Source organism: Stomoxys calcitrans, chromosome 3 (assembly GCF_963082655.1).
Source record: "Stomoxys calcitrans chromosome 3, idStoCalc2.1, whole genome shotgun sequence".
In the NCBI taxonomy this organism is placed as follows: Eukaryota; Metazoa; Arthropoda; class Insecta; order Diptera; family Muscidae; genus Stomoxys; species Stomoxys calcitrans.
The window spans coordinates 127,516,494-127,531,614 of record NC_081554.1 but is presented as its reverse complement, the minus strand read 5'-3'; positions in this window follow the sequence as shown (position 1 = coordinate 127,531,614).

Below are 15,121 nucleotides of genomic sequence, written 5' to 3'. Positions count from 1 at the left end.
TTCTCAGGACAAATTTTCTGGGGTTCTACCCCTTCCCAAAAACAACCCACAAACAGCAATTATTTATGGGACTCAAGTAAAGGTATTTGGGAGTAGAATACGAATCTGATATCCAAATGTGGGATCATGTATTTGAGGCACCGCCCCTTCCCCAAGAGTACAAATTTACCGACCAAATGAAAGTTATTTGAAATTAGAAACAGCAATTATTTATTGATTATTTATGGGACTCAAGTAAAGGTATTTGGGAGTAGAATACGAATCTGATATCCAAATGTGGGACCATGTATTTGGGGCACCGCCCCTTCCCCAAGAGTACAAATTTACCGACCAAATGAAAGTTATTTGAGATTAGAAAACGAATATGATAACCAATTGAGGCCAAGTGTTTGGGGTACGCCTCATCCCATAAACTTTGCTCTAACCAATGGCAATATGAGGTTAAAAAATGGTATTTGAGAGAAGAGCACGATGCGGATATTTTTTTCAGGGATAAGTGTCTGGGGACCAACTCACCCCGAAAACACCCATAAATGGGACATACATATTTACGGGTCAAGGCAATATGGGACTCAAATGAAAGGTATTTGGGAGGAGATCACATAATTCATACCCACTTTCGGGCCATGTTTCTGGGGATCCGCACCCTCTTCTAAACCCACCAACAGCTTCCCTGGGAGCCTTCTAGAATCTAAATCAAAAAGCAAAATATCCAATATATACCTCCCATATATATCTTTCATCCGATATGGCCTTTGAAGGCTATAGAAGCCACAATTTTGGTCCGATCTTTGCAAAATTTGGCATGAAATGCTTTATTTGACGTTGCAATATGTGTGGAAAGTTTCATAAAAATCGGTTTAGATTAAGATATAGCTCCCATATATATCTTCCATCCGCTATGGCACTTTAAGGCAATAGAAGCCACAATTTTGTTTCGATCTTTACAAAATATTGCATGAAGTGTTTTATTTGACGTTTAAATACGTGTGCAAAATTTTATTAAAATCGAATCATAATTTGATATAGCTCCTTTATATAGCTCCGACTTTTTCCTTTCCTTACTGGGTTTTTATAATAATTTCATTTTTCGTCATATTTGTGCTTGAATTTCTTTTTATACCCTCCACAATAGGATGGGGGTATACTAATTTCGTCATTCTGTTTGTAACACCTCGAAATATGCGTCTGAGACCCCATAAAGTATATATATTCTTGATCGTCATGTCATTTTAAGTCGATCTAGCCATGTCCGTCCGTCTGTCCGTCCGTCGAAGGAGTAAAGCTAGCCGCTTGAAATTTTGCACAAATACTTTTTATTAGTGTAGGTCGGTTCGTATTGTAAATGGGCCAAATCGGTCCATGTTTTGATATAGCTGCCATAAAAACCGATCTTGGGTCTTGACTTCTTGAGCCCCTAGAGGACGCAATTCTCGTCCGATTTGACTGATATAGCTGCCATATAAACCGATTTGGGTCTTGACTTCTTGAGCCTCTAGAGAGCGCAATTCTCCTCCGATTTGACTGAAATTTGCACGTGGTGTTTTCGTATCACTTCCAACAACTGCGGTGGGTATGGCTTAAATCGGTCCATATTTTGATATAGCTGCCATATAAACCGATCTTGGGTCTTGACTTCTTGAGCCTCCAGAGGGCGCAATTCTCATCCGATTTGGCAGAAATTTTATACATCGGCTTCTCTCATGACCTTCAACATACGTGTCTAAATCGATCAATAGCTTGATACAGCTCCCCTATAAACCGATCTCCCAATGTTGCTTCTTAAGCCCCTACAAGGCGCAATTCTTATCAGAATGAACTGAAATATTACATGACTTCTATTGTGCAATGTTCAGCATTCATTTATGGTCCGGATCGGACTATAACTTGAAATAGCTCCAATAGCATAACAGTTCTTATTCAATATTCTTTGTTTGCCTTAAAAGAGATACCGCGCATAGAACTCAACAATTGCGATCCACTGAGGAGGGTATATAAGATTCGGCCCGGCCGAACTTAGCACGCTCTTATTTGTTTTATATTAGGATTTTTCCATATTTGTATTTGGTTTCTATTACTTTTGTATTAAGATTTTCTGTATTAGAATTTTTTGTAGTAGGTTTTCTGTATTAAAATTTTAAATTTCACATATAGGTGGCGCTCTATCGTGATTTTTATATTATAATATATTTTCACATACATTTTGTTTTTATTCCCACCACCAAAGGATGGGGGTATACCAATCTAGTCATTCCGTTTGTAACACCTCGAAATATAATCTAAGAACCCATAAAGTATATAAATCCTTGATCGATTCTGAGTCGATCTAGCCATGTTCGTCCGTCTGTCGAAACCACGATAGTGGTCGAACGCGTAAAGGTAGCTGCTTTAAAATTTGGAAAAATTCTAACTTTAACTTTAAATGCTAATTATCTCACTTTTTTGGATATTCTGCTTTTTAATTATATCTTAGGCATCAAGAGCTTCCTTCGATATAGTGGGTACCCAGCACCCCTCTTAGTTTTTGCACAGTGGGCCATTCTGTTAATCCTATCTTCTTTTTGGTGTTGCAGATTTGTTCTTATGCATTTTTTACTTTGTTAGATGATTTTTTACAAAATTCGCAATGTTTGTGGTCCTTTTAGTGCTCTTGTTATCGTTTCTTCTGAATTTTTTCATTATTTTTCTTGATTTTATTTTTAGATATTTTCTGTTAGCTCTGCTAAGCTGGTAACAGGGTGCTGTTAATTGAATGGGTTTGTGTCTCTGCTAGTTAAAGTTAACTTTATCTTCACGTACATGCGTAAATAAGCCGGTCGGTTTTCATTGCCAATGACGATGACAACAAAAAAAATTTAGGATTATTCGGCTTTTTTGAAAAATAAACTTTTATGTTGCCGGTTACATAAAATCAGACAGAATAGTAATATTTTTATGATTCTTTCTGTGTTTTGTAGTACAAGTGATGCAGGAAAAAATTTTTTTAACAGTGAATATAACATTTCTTGAAAATAGATTTGTTTAGTATTTTGGCTGCCATGGCCTCATTTATGGTTTTTGAAAAATTGACATTTTTTGACAAAAAAATTTCTCATATTGAAAACGATGCCATTTTTAAATCGTTACAGATATTGACATAATTCCTTTTTTATGCACACATATACTGGCATAAATTGTGTGAAATTTTAAGTTTATAGGTTAAAGATAGACGAGTTTATTAAAAAAAAACACTGAAAAAACCAAGTCAAAATTTTGATATTTTAAACTTAATCAGCTCATAACTCATAACGGTACACGATGGCATGGTACATTATGCGTATTTTTTTTGATCTCGCCTTTCTCTAGAGTACTAAATTATGCAAATCGATTCTGTAGATCAAAAGATATGATTCCCAGCACTTTCCTGCGCGGCAGTACTTTCCTGAAAGCGTATGTCCTCCTTTCTAAATGTCTAGTACATTTTGAAACGCTAAGATCAACAGATAAATAGGTGTAGACTTCCAATTTTTTTGCCGTTTGGCCCACTGTGTGTCGTCTACTAAAGTTTCAGTTTGGACATGGGTTTTTGAGAGAAACTTTTTCATCTTGGCGGCATCATTAACGCTATCAACCTGTTCGCAGAAGAGCTTCCAGGAGGCACGTTTTGCCGCTCTGGTAATCTTATTGTATTCCTTGAGCAGTGTGTAATACACATCTCAATAAACTCCGCTTTTTTACGACGTGCTCTGTTAATAAGTCTGCGGACCTCATTCCCAATATTGCGAATCTCCCCGGTCATCCAGGGTTTTTCTTACGCTGATTTCCTTTCCCTAAATTATTTTGACCAAATCTTCTTCGGCATAAAACTGGAGGTCCCCTTATTATAGAGCTTAAATTTAAATCGGGCAGCACTCAATTGATATTGTGAGAAGTTGGTTTCCCTCTAATTTGTTCTATAATGGGATGTTTAGGAAACACTAAATCACATTGTACCTACTACGTACCCCTGAATTATGGCAATACGAATTTTGCCCTTGCTGATTTTGTCCGCCAGACCGTGTGTAGAATTTTCGCTACGGTTTAGGTTTACCTGGATGACCTCAGTAGATGATCTGCTATCTGCTCTCTGTTCTTTAGACTGCATTGACTTTCCTGTCACTGCACTGCCTGAAGTCATCGTATTAGGTTCTTTGCCTATCCTAGTCTTCCGAATCTTTATAAAGTCGGTAATGGTTCCATCGTCGGGTCCCTGTTCGTTAGTCTGTATTGAGTTTCCATTCCTTGTATTAATTTATGTTTAAATACTAGGATCTTTGCCTATCTTTGTCTTCCAAATCTTAAGTAAATGGGCTTCTTGCGAGTAGGTTATGGTACCATCGTCGGCTCACTGTTCGTTAGACTGCATTGAGATTCATGACGCAGCTCTGCCTAATGTTTCAATATTAGGATATTTACTTATCCTAGTCTTACGAATCTTGAAGTCGGTGATGGGCCGTCGTCGGGTCCCTGTTTGTTAGGCTGTGTGGATCTCTCGCCACTACACTGCCTGATATTTTCGTATTAGAATCTTTGCTTATCCTAGTCATTCCAATATTGAGAGAGGCGGAGATTGTGTCGTTGTCAGCCCCCTATTCGTTTGGGCGGTATTGAGTCACCTGCCACAGTACGGCCTGACGTCTCAATATGAGAATTTCTGCTTATCCTAGTCTTCCCAACCTTGAAAAAGACAGCCTTGCTCCCGTAGTGCGCCATGCCTTTAGTCTTGGCCAAAATCGTCACGGAAACTTGATCAATGCCAACCACAAGGAGAGTTCCTTCCTCCTTCTCCTCCTGTGGAAGACCTCTCCCTTCTCTGCGAACAAACCTTAGTTTTGCTTGCCCAAGAATTTCAACATGCGCTTCGTCGCAAATTTGCTACCCCATCCCCTGATGAAGACCGTCGCCTTTGTAAGCTGGGGGATGTCCATCTTTCTCACTAGGTTGAGCACCCTCGAAGCGTGGATACCTCTGACGAGCTGTTTGACGGTATCAATAGATTCCGCCGACGCAAAACGCAGCGTAAAGATGTTTCCTCTATACTCGCAGCTCATCATTTGTATGGGTGGACCCTCTACAGAGTTCCACACATGTTCGAAAATCTGCTCGTTAACCAGATCCTCCTCTTGGGACCGATGATCTGACGGAATCCTACCGGATGCACTGCCGATATTAATGACTGCATAAGTCAGCCCATCTCTGTTGTGCTTCCCATATGAGATTAACGTAACAGAAATAATTCATTTTTTTTTTTGTTTATTTTTATCAAGATGGATATTTTTATTGCATTATTTGAAATAATTAAGGTTCAAAAGACACATAAATTAGTGTGCAATGATTACATTACACATTACATACAATAACATGAAATAATGAACGGAGACATATGTGTGTATATGTAAACTGTGTATTAATAATATTGTATTGTAGTTAGGTTTACTTTTTTATATCGTGAATCTGTTACATGTACAATCACATATAATTAACACTTTATACATAAACATTATGATATAATTTAGCAATTGATGCAAAATTAAGGTACATTTTTCTTGTAGTAATGCAGTGTGTATTTCAAAACCAAAATTGGAATGTTTTGTATTCGGAGATTATATGTAAGTAACTCGCGTTAATGTGGGACAAAGTCTATTAACAGTTCATGGGGGTTGTCAAAAAATATAGTTTTTCTAAACTACCGTACTGTCTATTCGTTTCACCTTAAATCATAATCTTAAGTTAGGAAACAAAAATGAACTTAATAGATATGTAGTAATAATTATGAATATTTTGAAAATTAAGTATATATCTTTTCTTAAATTAAATTTTTATAGATTTTGCATATACAAATGCAATTTAATTTTGATGGAATTGAGCAAAAGATGAATAGTTTTTTTGTTTTTGTCTTTAATACACATGTATAAGGTTAGTATTTAAAAATTTAAAAGAGTTTTTCAACATTAAATAAGTGAACATTTAAAAAAAATTGTCCTAGAAATATACCGAAACGTACCTTTGCACTTCGCATAGACTCAGACTTGAATCCTCATCAAACAATTTCTATAACAATTAGTCGACTTTAAGGATCCTTCATAAATGTAGTTCATGAAGAAAATCACAGCTTTCTTCAAAAAGCAATATCTGAGGATAGGCTTATAAGTAAGCTATTCATATATAAACCGATGTGGTCCATTGGCAATCTGTGCAGCTTTATTCCTTCGAAAGCTGTAGTGACCCATTGGCGGGACGCCTTATTCCTTCGAAGTTCTAGTGATATCGACAGTCGGTCAGACAGGAGATGATAGACTTAGAATGTCAAGGCGATCAATAATTTATGTAATGTAATTTTTAAGGAGGCGGATCAAATTCCTAGGTTTTACAAATGGAATGACAAGATTAGTTTCTATTCTATATGGATATAATATATATAAATGTTCCCATGAAAATTTCATTAAGCAACAGGGACTAATTCTCTCATATAAATGAATGAAGTCCCATTAAAGTTTAAGCTCAATGACAAGGAAACTCCATTTTTTTTATACCGAATCCGAACGGGCGCCGCCTAGCAACCCCATTTCGTTGTGGTATACATCCTAGTTGGATATGCTAACCTCTGCGCTACTGTGGCTTCTGTGGATGGGTATCTGAAATAAAAGTCTGTGTTGAAGTTTGTCTGTTTATTTCGCAAAGTCTCAAAATATCTGAACCGATTTTTGCATAATGTAGAGTTTAATTTGACCTCCGGATGAAAAGAGGATACTTAATTTTTCTAAAATCCCTGCCCTGATCAAAAGTTTTAAAATCTCCTGAAGCCGGAGAAGAAGACCTTATGATAATACCAAAACACGACGCTGAAGCAACCTAGGGGACTTAAATGCGAGATCTTCGTGATTTGAATACATATCTAACAATCGAATTTGGTGTCGTGCGTATGTTTGGAAGCCCCTCGCTCTCAAAATTGGTCAAGTAAACGTAGATCTTTGAAATTGTTGTCTTTTATGCGACACTATTCGAAATATAAAAATGTATTTGAAAATACATAATAAACACGCAGCACAAATAAAATAATGTGGTTCCGAGAAGGGCTAATGGCGAAGAAATTTTTTTCAAAGTATTTCGAAAAATTTACTCTTGAACAAGTAAAAGCGTGCTAAGTTCGGCCGGGCCGAATCTTATATACCCTCCACCATGGATCGCATTTGTCGAGTTCTTTTCCTGGCATCTCTTCTTAGGCAAAAAAGGATATAAGAAAACAGTTGCTCTGGTATTAAAACGATATCAAGATATGGTCCGGTTCGGACCACAATTAAATTATATGTTGGAGACCTGTGTAAAATTTCAGGCAATTCGTATAAGAATTGCGCCCATTGGGGCTTACGAAGTAAAATAGAGAGAACGATTTATATGGGATCTGTATCGGGCTATAGACCGATTCACACCATAATAAACACGTTTGTTGATGGTCATGAGAGGATCCGTCGTACAAAATTTCAGGCATATCGGATAATAATTGCGACCTCTAGGGGTCAAGAAGTCAAGATCCCAGATCGGTTTATATGGCAGCTATATCAGGTTATGAACCGATTTGAACCTTATTTGACACAGTTGTTGAAAGTAAAAATAAAATACGTCACTCAAAATTTCAGCCAAATCGGATAAGAATTGCGCCCTCTAGAAGCTCAAGAAGTCAAATCCCCAGATCTGTTTATATGACAGCTATATCAGGTTATGGACCGATTTCAACCATACTTGGCACAGTAGTTGAATATCATAACGAAATACCTCGTGCAAGAATTCATTCAAATCGGATAAGAATTGTGCCCTCTAGAGGCTCAAGAAGTCAAGACCCCAGATCGGTTTATATGGCAGCTATATCAGGTTATGGACCGATTTAAACCATAATTGGCATAGTTGTTGGGTATCATAACAAAACACGTCGTGCGAAATTCCATTCCATTCGGATAAGAATTGCGCCCTCTAGAGGCTCAAGAAGTCAAGACCCAAGATCGGTTTATATGGCAGCTATATCAGGTTATGAACCGATTTAAACTATACTTGGCACAGTTGTTGGATACCATAACAAAACACGTCATGCAAAATTTCATCCCAATCGGATAAGAATTGCGCACTCTAGAGGCTCAAGAAGTCAAGACCCAAGATCGGTTTATATGGCAGCTATATCAAAACATGGACCGATATGGCCCATTTACAATACCAACCGACCTACACTAATAAGAAGTATTTGTGCAAAATTTCAAGCGGCTAGCTTTACTCCTTCGGAAGTTAGCGTGCTTTCGAAAGACAGACGGACGGACGGACGGACAGACGGACGGACATGGCTAGATCGACATAAAATGTCACGACGATCAAGAATATATATACTTTATGGGGTTTCAGACGAATATTTCGAGTAGTTACAAACAGAATGACGAAATTAGTATACCCCCCATCTTATGGTGGAGGGTATAAAAACCAACGAAACATACCGGCCAACTAGTCTTATAATATAGAAGCCATAATTTTGTTTTCTCTTTGTTTTGTAACAATCAAAAGCTGCTGAACCGATTGCTGATGAACTTAAATTATGGCTCTAGGATTTTGATTTGATTTGGCTCTGGGTTTTGAGAAATGCATACTATAAATGTGAGTAAAGTATTTAAAGGTTCTAATGCCGCCCTAACGGTAATAAGGGAACGGTTAGATATATGATTCTAAAAACTTGTATTAGCTTGAGGTGTTAGTAAAAAATGTACATTTGGATGACACATAATCGATGAACCAAGTAAAGCATACCTGTTCTGTAAGTATTTAAAACCAAAGTATTCGATTTTCAGTACCATGTTTGGCAATTAGAAAAAAAAATGTTTGTATAACATTTAAATTCTTTGAATAGAAAGCATTAACCAATGGTCTAAAGCCGGACAATATTCTGCAATCAAATTTCAACAAGATTTTAAGACCAAAAAAGAAAGCGCAAACGAAAAGCACGTCGCATGTGGTGTAGGTCACTGTCTATACACAAAAACAGCACTGGCAGAATCAACCGATCGCCGTGCGAAAAATAAAAGAGTTTTGCAAAAGATGTTTGTGTTTGTTGCTATTAGCATCGTTGGATAAGTTGGATTTGAATAAGGGAAGTAAGATTTGAATTGTTTTCTATTGCGCCTATGAATCAAGTCGTCTTAAAGAGCCCAGTTCAAATACAGATGTGTGCTTTACAACATACTCTATTTGGAATGGTTGTAAAACACCATGATCCATTTGACATCACCAGTCAAATGCTTCTAGTTTTGCTGACTTTTAAATGTTTTTTGCTATACTATTCTTTGAATAGAAAGCATTAAACAATGGTCTAAAGACGGACAATATCCTCCAATGGAATCTCAACATAATACATAAATGTATACAGAAAAAGCTAAAGCCGTGCGCTTAATGCACTGGCACGATTTTGTACAATTAGGTACTCCTTATTTGGAGCATTCACATCAGGGTCCAGTTCGGACTACTTTTGAATATAGCAGCCATTTGAAAGACCATAGTGGAATATAGCTGCCATATGGACGGTATCCCCATTCAAGATCTTGGACCCAAGAAATGCAAATTTCCTAGCCTATTTCGATAGAGTAACTATCTACGAATGGACTTGTTAAGGGTGCAATTATTACCCGTTTATGTTAAAATTTAAAATTGTGAGTCGTATTTGAACCCCTACATCGTGTCGAATATGGTGCCGATCAAACCATATTTATTTATAACTGCCATATGACCGTTATGCCGATTAAATTTATTGAGTGCATTAAAGGTACAGTCGTTATCCTATTCCGCAGAAAAGTGGAACAGTGAGTTGTATTTGACCCCTCGACATCCGTACTAGACATGGTCCAGATAGGACCATATTTGAATATGGCTACCCATTTAGGATCTTGCCCAAATAAATACACATTTGCTACCCAATTTAGATAAAGCAAAACATTCGGGCCGATCTCCGACTGAGCTTGCAAAAGGTGTTCCCCGTTTTTTTCTAACATTTTATATTGTGATTTGTATTTAACACCTCTACATTTTTACCGAATAAGGTGCAGATCGAACCGTATTTAGATATACATAGCTGCCATATGACTCATCTCCCGATTTAAGGTCTTGAGTACATAAAATGCACAATCGTTATCATTTTTCGCAAAAAATAGAACAGTGAGTTGTATTTGACCCCTCGACATACGTACGGAACATGAGCAAGTTCGGACCATATTTGAATATAGCTGCCATGTAGACGTATATCCCCATTTAAGATCTTGGACCAAAAAAATGCAAATTTCCTACCCAATTTGTATTTTGTTACCATATGGACCGATCTTCGATTGAGATTGTAATAGCCGACTCTGCAAAATTTTTGCTTCCAAAGATGTAGAAAAAATTTAGTTTTTGCACCAAATGTTTTGATTTTAATATAGGGTTGTCCCCCTAAAAAAATTTAAAATTTTTTCATCATTTCCATTGAATTTTATTTGCGTTATTATTGTTGTGTTGGTTTAATATTTTCAATGTTTTTTAAATCGGTTTACAAAATGGAATTTAAAAAAGATCTTACGAAAACCCCAACGTAAAGTCCGCATAGAAAATATTGACCATAGACACTATGTATAACAGGAGACCAGTATTTGACCCCAATCGTTGCCCTTGGCTTTCGTACCGAACATGATCTAGCTCTGACCATAGTCCGATATAGCTGCCCTATATCAACGGGTGGGTGGCCCTGGGGGTTTACATTGAGAACCCAGGGACTGAGATCTATTTTAGACTGCCTGACCATAATACGGTCCTGCAGGCGGAGATCCGGGCGATCACGGAATGCGTGAAGTGGTGTGGTGCTAACGCGAGGACGTCGAGTGTGAACATCTTTACCGACAGTAAAATTGCCATAAGGGCAATAACAACCAGGACGGTAAGGTCACGAACAGTCTTGCAGTGTAAGAAAGAGATTAATGCCTTTTCTGAGGCCATAACGGAGTAAGGGGAAATGAAAGGGCAGACGATTGACGGTGAAGGCCTGAAGACTGGAGTCAATAAACTTGGTTAACCCGAAGCCTTTCGGGTCGACGCAGTCGGAGTTAAGGGAGTGGGCGACGAATGCGCATGCAATATTGTGGAACAGCGAAACGGTCGGTAGGATGGCGACAATCCTATGGGGGGATGCAGATCGTGAGAAGACGAGGCTATTCCTGAAAGGAGGAAGGTGGTCAGTATAGCTATTGGTGTCAAAATGGGACACATAGGACTACGAGCTCACTTATGTAAAATCGGTGCGGCAAGTGATAGCATATGTGGGGCATGCGGGAAAGATGATGGGACGTTGGAGCATTTCTTTTGTCATTGCTCGGCTTTCGCGTCTAACAGATACCGGCACTTAGGTGGAGACACAATACCAGATATGAACCATCTTAGAAAAGTGGTATTGAAAACATTTAAGGATTTTGTAAGTAGCACGGAATTCCTAATTTAAAATTTTCTTTTTAGAGGTTATTTTACAGTTTTTAGAGCGCACAACAAGCCGATTACTGGCTTAGGTGTATGTCCATAGGGACATGGGGCGGATTAATATATGCACACTCTTTTCAACCTAACCTAACCTATATCAACGGATATCCCCACTTGGGATCTTGGGTCCAAAAGTACAAATTTTCTATCCGATTTGAATATAACAATTTTATGGAGCAAACTCCGATTGGGCTTTTTAAAGGCGCAATTATTCCCGATTTTTTGCTAACATTTTAAATAGTGAGTTATATTTGACCCACTTCACTGTTCCGAATATGGTCCAGATTAAACTATATTTAGATACAACTGCTATATGATCGTTATACCGATTTAAGGTATTGAGTGCATAAACAACACAATCGTTACCCTATTCGCTTTATTGAGGAAGAGTGGTTTGTATATCGTCCCCTTACCGCCAAAAAAGATGTAAGTGCCATAATCAAAACTTTACAGGAGAAGGTTTTTATTTAATAAATCACAGCATAAGTTAGACTGAAATATAATTTTTATATATGTATCACTTCTTTGCCTGGTGCATTTAGTAGTAAAAAGATTTTATGCATTTCAATAAAGAAAACGGTATTTTTGGCACTTACATCATTTTCCCAGTTACATGAATGACCTAGTTTTAAGTAATTTAGAAGTGCAATTAATACCATTGATTGAAAGTACGCTAGGAGTTTGAATTTAATTCGGAATTGAATGCAATTTGGAACATAGAGTCAAATTACACATCTACACATTTTGCCTAATTTCGTTCATATCCGACCATATTTGGACATAGACCGATCTCATGATTTGGGTCTGATATAGCTGCCATACAGACTGATCTCCCAATATATGGTCTGGGGATTTCGCTGAAATTTAGAACAGAAACTTATGTTGGGGTCTTCAACACACTTTCTGAATATGGCCCTGTTCGGACTTTCTTTATATAGCTGCCGTAAAGACCAATCTGCGATTAAAAGTGGAAAGTATGGGCCAAAATTTTACTAATACCCGATATCAACGAAATTTTAAACTGTGCCTTGCTTTTGACACCTCAAAAGACTTGTCCGATTGTCTAGATCGGAACGTAATATGGTATAGCTGTATAAATAAATATAGATATCTCGAATAAAATTTTTGTTTTATAAATAGTAATTTTTTTATAGGATTTCGGCCGGGCCAAATTTAACGCTTTAATAGTACTTATAAGCGAGTATTTGGAGTGGACTGAAGGGGCCGAAACTGGACCGCTCCAATCTCTTAGCCCTAAATGTATTAAATGTCCCAATGTTGTTAATTTAAATCTTATATTTTCCATTTGACCCATAGTTCCACCTTACGGAGTTTCTTTGGGTGTTCCCAAATGTTGATATGACCTTTATACTTTACTTCCAAACCCCTTTTTTGCGTCCAATATTGTCCCGGACCAATATGTGTTTAATGGTGAATTTGAATATTAGATTCACACTGTACTTCCAAAGACTTTAAATTTGCTTAAAAATGGGGCGGCCTCAGATACTTAGCCAAACTTTAAACGTCCGTTTCGTACTCTACTTCTCAATATTAAACGTTTTATAATGATAAATTACATATTTTTTGCAGTTATTGCTTAAAATGTTTGAGGTACTTGTGTCTGGGGAAAATAATGTAAGTCTCCTTCGCTGTCGCAGAATCTATCTAAAAAATTAAAGTGACACTTACATTAAAATTGTTTTTGTTGTAAAATCGTAACGGCATGGATTGTCGACACAAAATTTTAACAGAATGTGGAACAGTCGTAAATTATCGAATCCTATCCAAAACTGAAAATCTAAAAATTTGACACTTACATTTTTTTGGTGGTTAGGGGATGATATGACCCCACGACATCCGTACCGAACACGGTCGAGATAAGGCCATTTATAATATAGCTGCTATATAGACGGATATTCCCATTTAGGAACTTGGACCCAAATCGGACATAGATGTTAAAAAATCCTATTTCAAATCTACATTAAGTTTTGTGAATGAGACCGTTATTGTATACCTTTATGTAATTGTGAAATTTATTAATAAAACGTTCTACTTCCGCTGTAAACGTGCGAACTACCTCAGGTAATAGCCCCAGTTTAAATAAAAAGTGAATTATAAATCTGAGTTTTTTTAAGTAATCGTGAGATATGTCGAAAACAGAATTTTGGTGAGAGAGAATTATGCCAATGGGAAATCTTGGGACCACCACGATCGACTATGAGGTAGATGAAAAGGGGAACCCAAAGAAAGCCATATCAACAGAACAAGACAGGAACGCGAGAAGCTGACATAAACAATCGATCCAGGTATGTTATGTTCATATCCAAAACACAAAGACAGCCAAAAAGCTAGCAGCAGCTAGCGAAAGCATACGAAGACTCTACATTGACTCGACGCGTAGCACTTCTGCGAAAGCTGATCACAACGTCTCTTGCAAGCTGCTGATCGATGGAAGCATATGCCAAGGAAATCGTCACTACAGCACAATCTCCGAATGGCTTTGGCTTCGCCCGAGCTTCACCGTCCAATGATAATGGCGATGGAAAATTTTGAAATCAACATCACAGGTGATATCATAAAGGTAAAACTTTTGCAAGAAACACCTCAAATATCAGCATTTGAGGTTTCGCAATAGAAAGCCCCACGTGAGTATAATAAGAAGGCCCGAAATATGGCCACTTCGCAAAATACTGTCGCACAAAGGCTACACCCAACGACAAAAGCTAAAGGAAGTTTGATGCGTGCGCAGCGGTTGCTCTGTCGACGTTAAGCAGAACAGAAAGTAACAAATGGTATTTTGATTCTGGTGCCAAATCACATACATTTGACGTTCAATTCTGATATGTTAAATCAAATGCCTGCAAAGACTGGAATAGTCAAAACAGCGAATAAAGGAACAATGCAATAGCAGCAAATATAATACGTCCTGATTGTCGTGACTCGGACTTGGAAGTAAATGATGTATTGCACATTCCTGAGTTGTCAACGAATTTACTTTCGGTGAGTCAAATTGTTAAAAGGGGACATTGTGTTATTTTTAAAACCGGCGTTGGTGCAGTACTGCAGTACCAGGACAACAAGGAAATTTCTAGCGGAAACATATATATGGTATGTTTTAATTGCATTGTCGAATTTCAAATAAAGAGCTTTTTTGTGGATCGACACTTGTAGCACAGACGTATGGGTCATCTAAACTTCAAAAGTTTGCAGAAACTCAAGAACCGTCTAGCTACTGGTATAGAGTTTACAAATGACAACACCCTTGATTGCAAAATTTATCCCATGGATAAGCAGACAAGGTTACACATTTAACAAAAATGCACTCAGATCACAACGTCTCTTGCAAACAACGTCTCGGAAATACCTGAGGTGGTATATTGTGAAATTTATGACTCCATGAAAGAAAATTCCATTTGTGGAAACCGCTAAATTTTCATGTATTTTTGAAAACAAAGGGTGAGAAAGAAGTTGCAGAAAAATCGAAGAATTTTTGTGTTTTGTGGAAAATAGTAGTAAACAAAACATTTGAGTGCATAGTAAAAGAGAATACGACAAACGTGCACATGTCCGAGCAGAA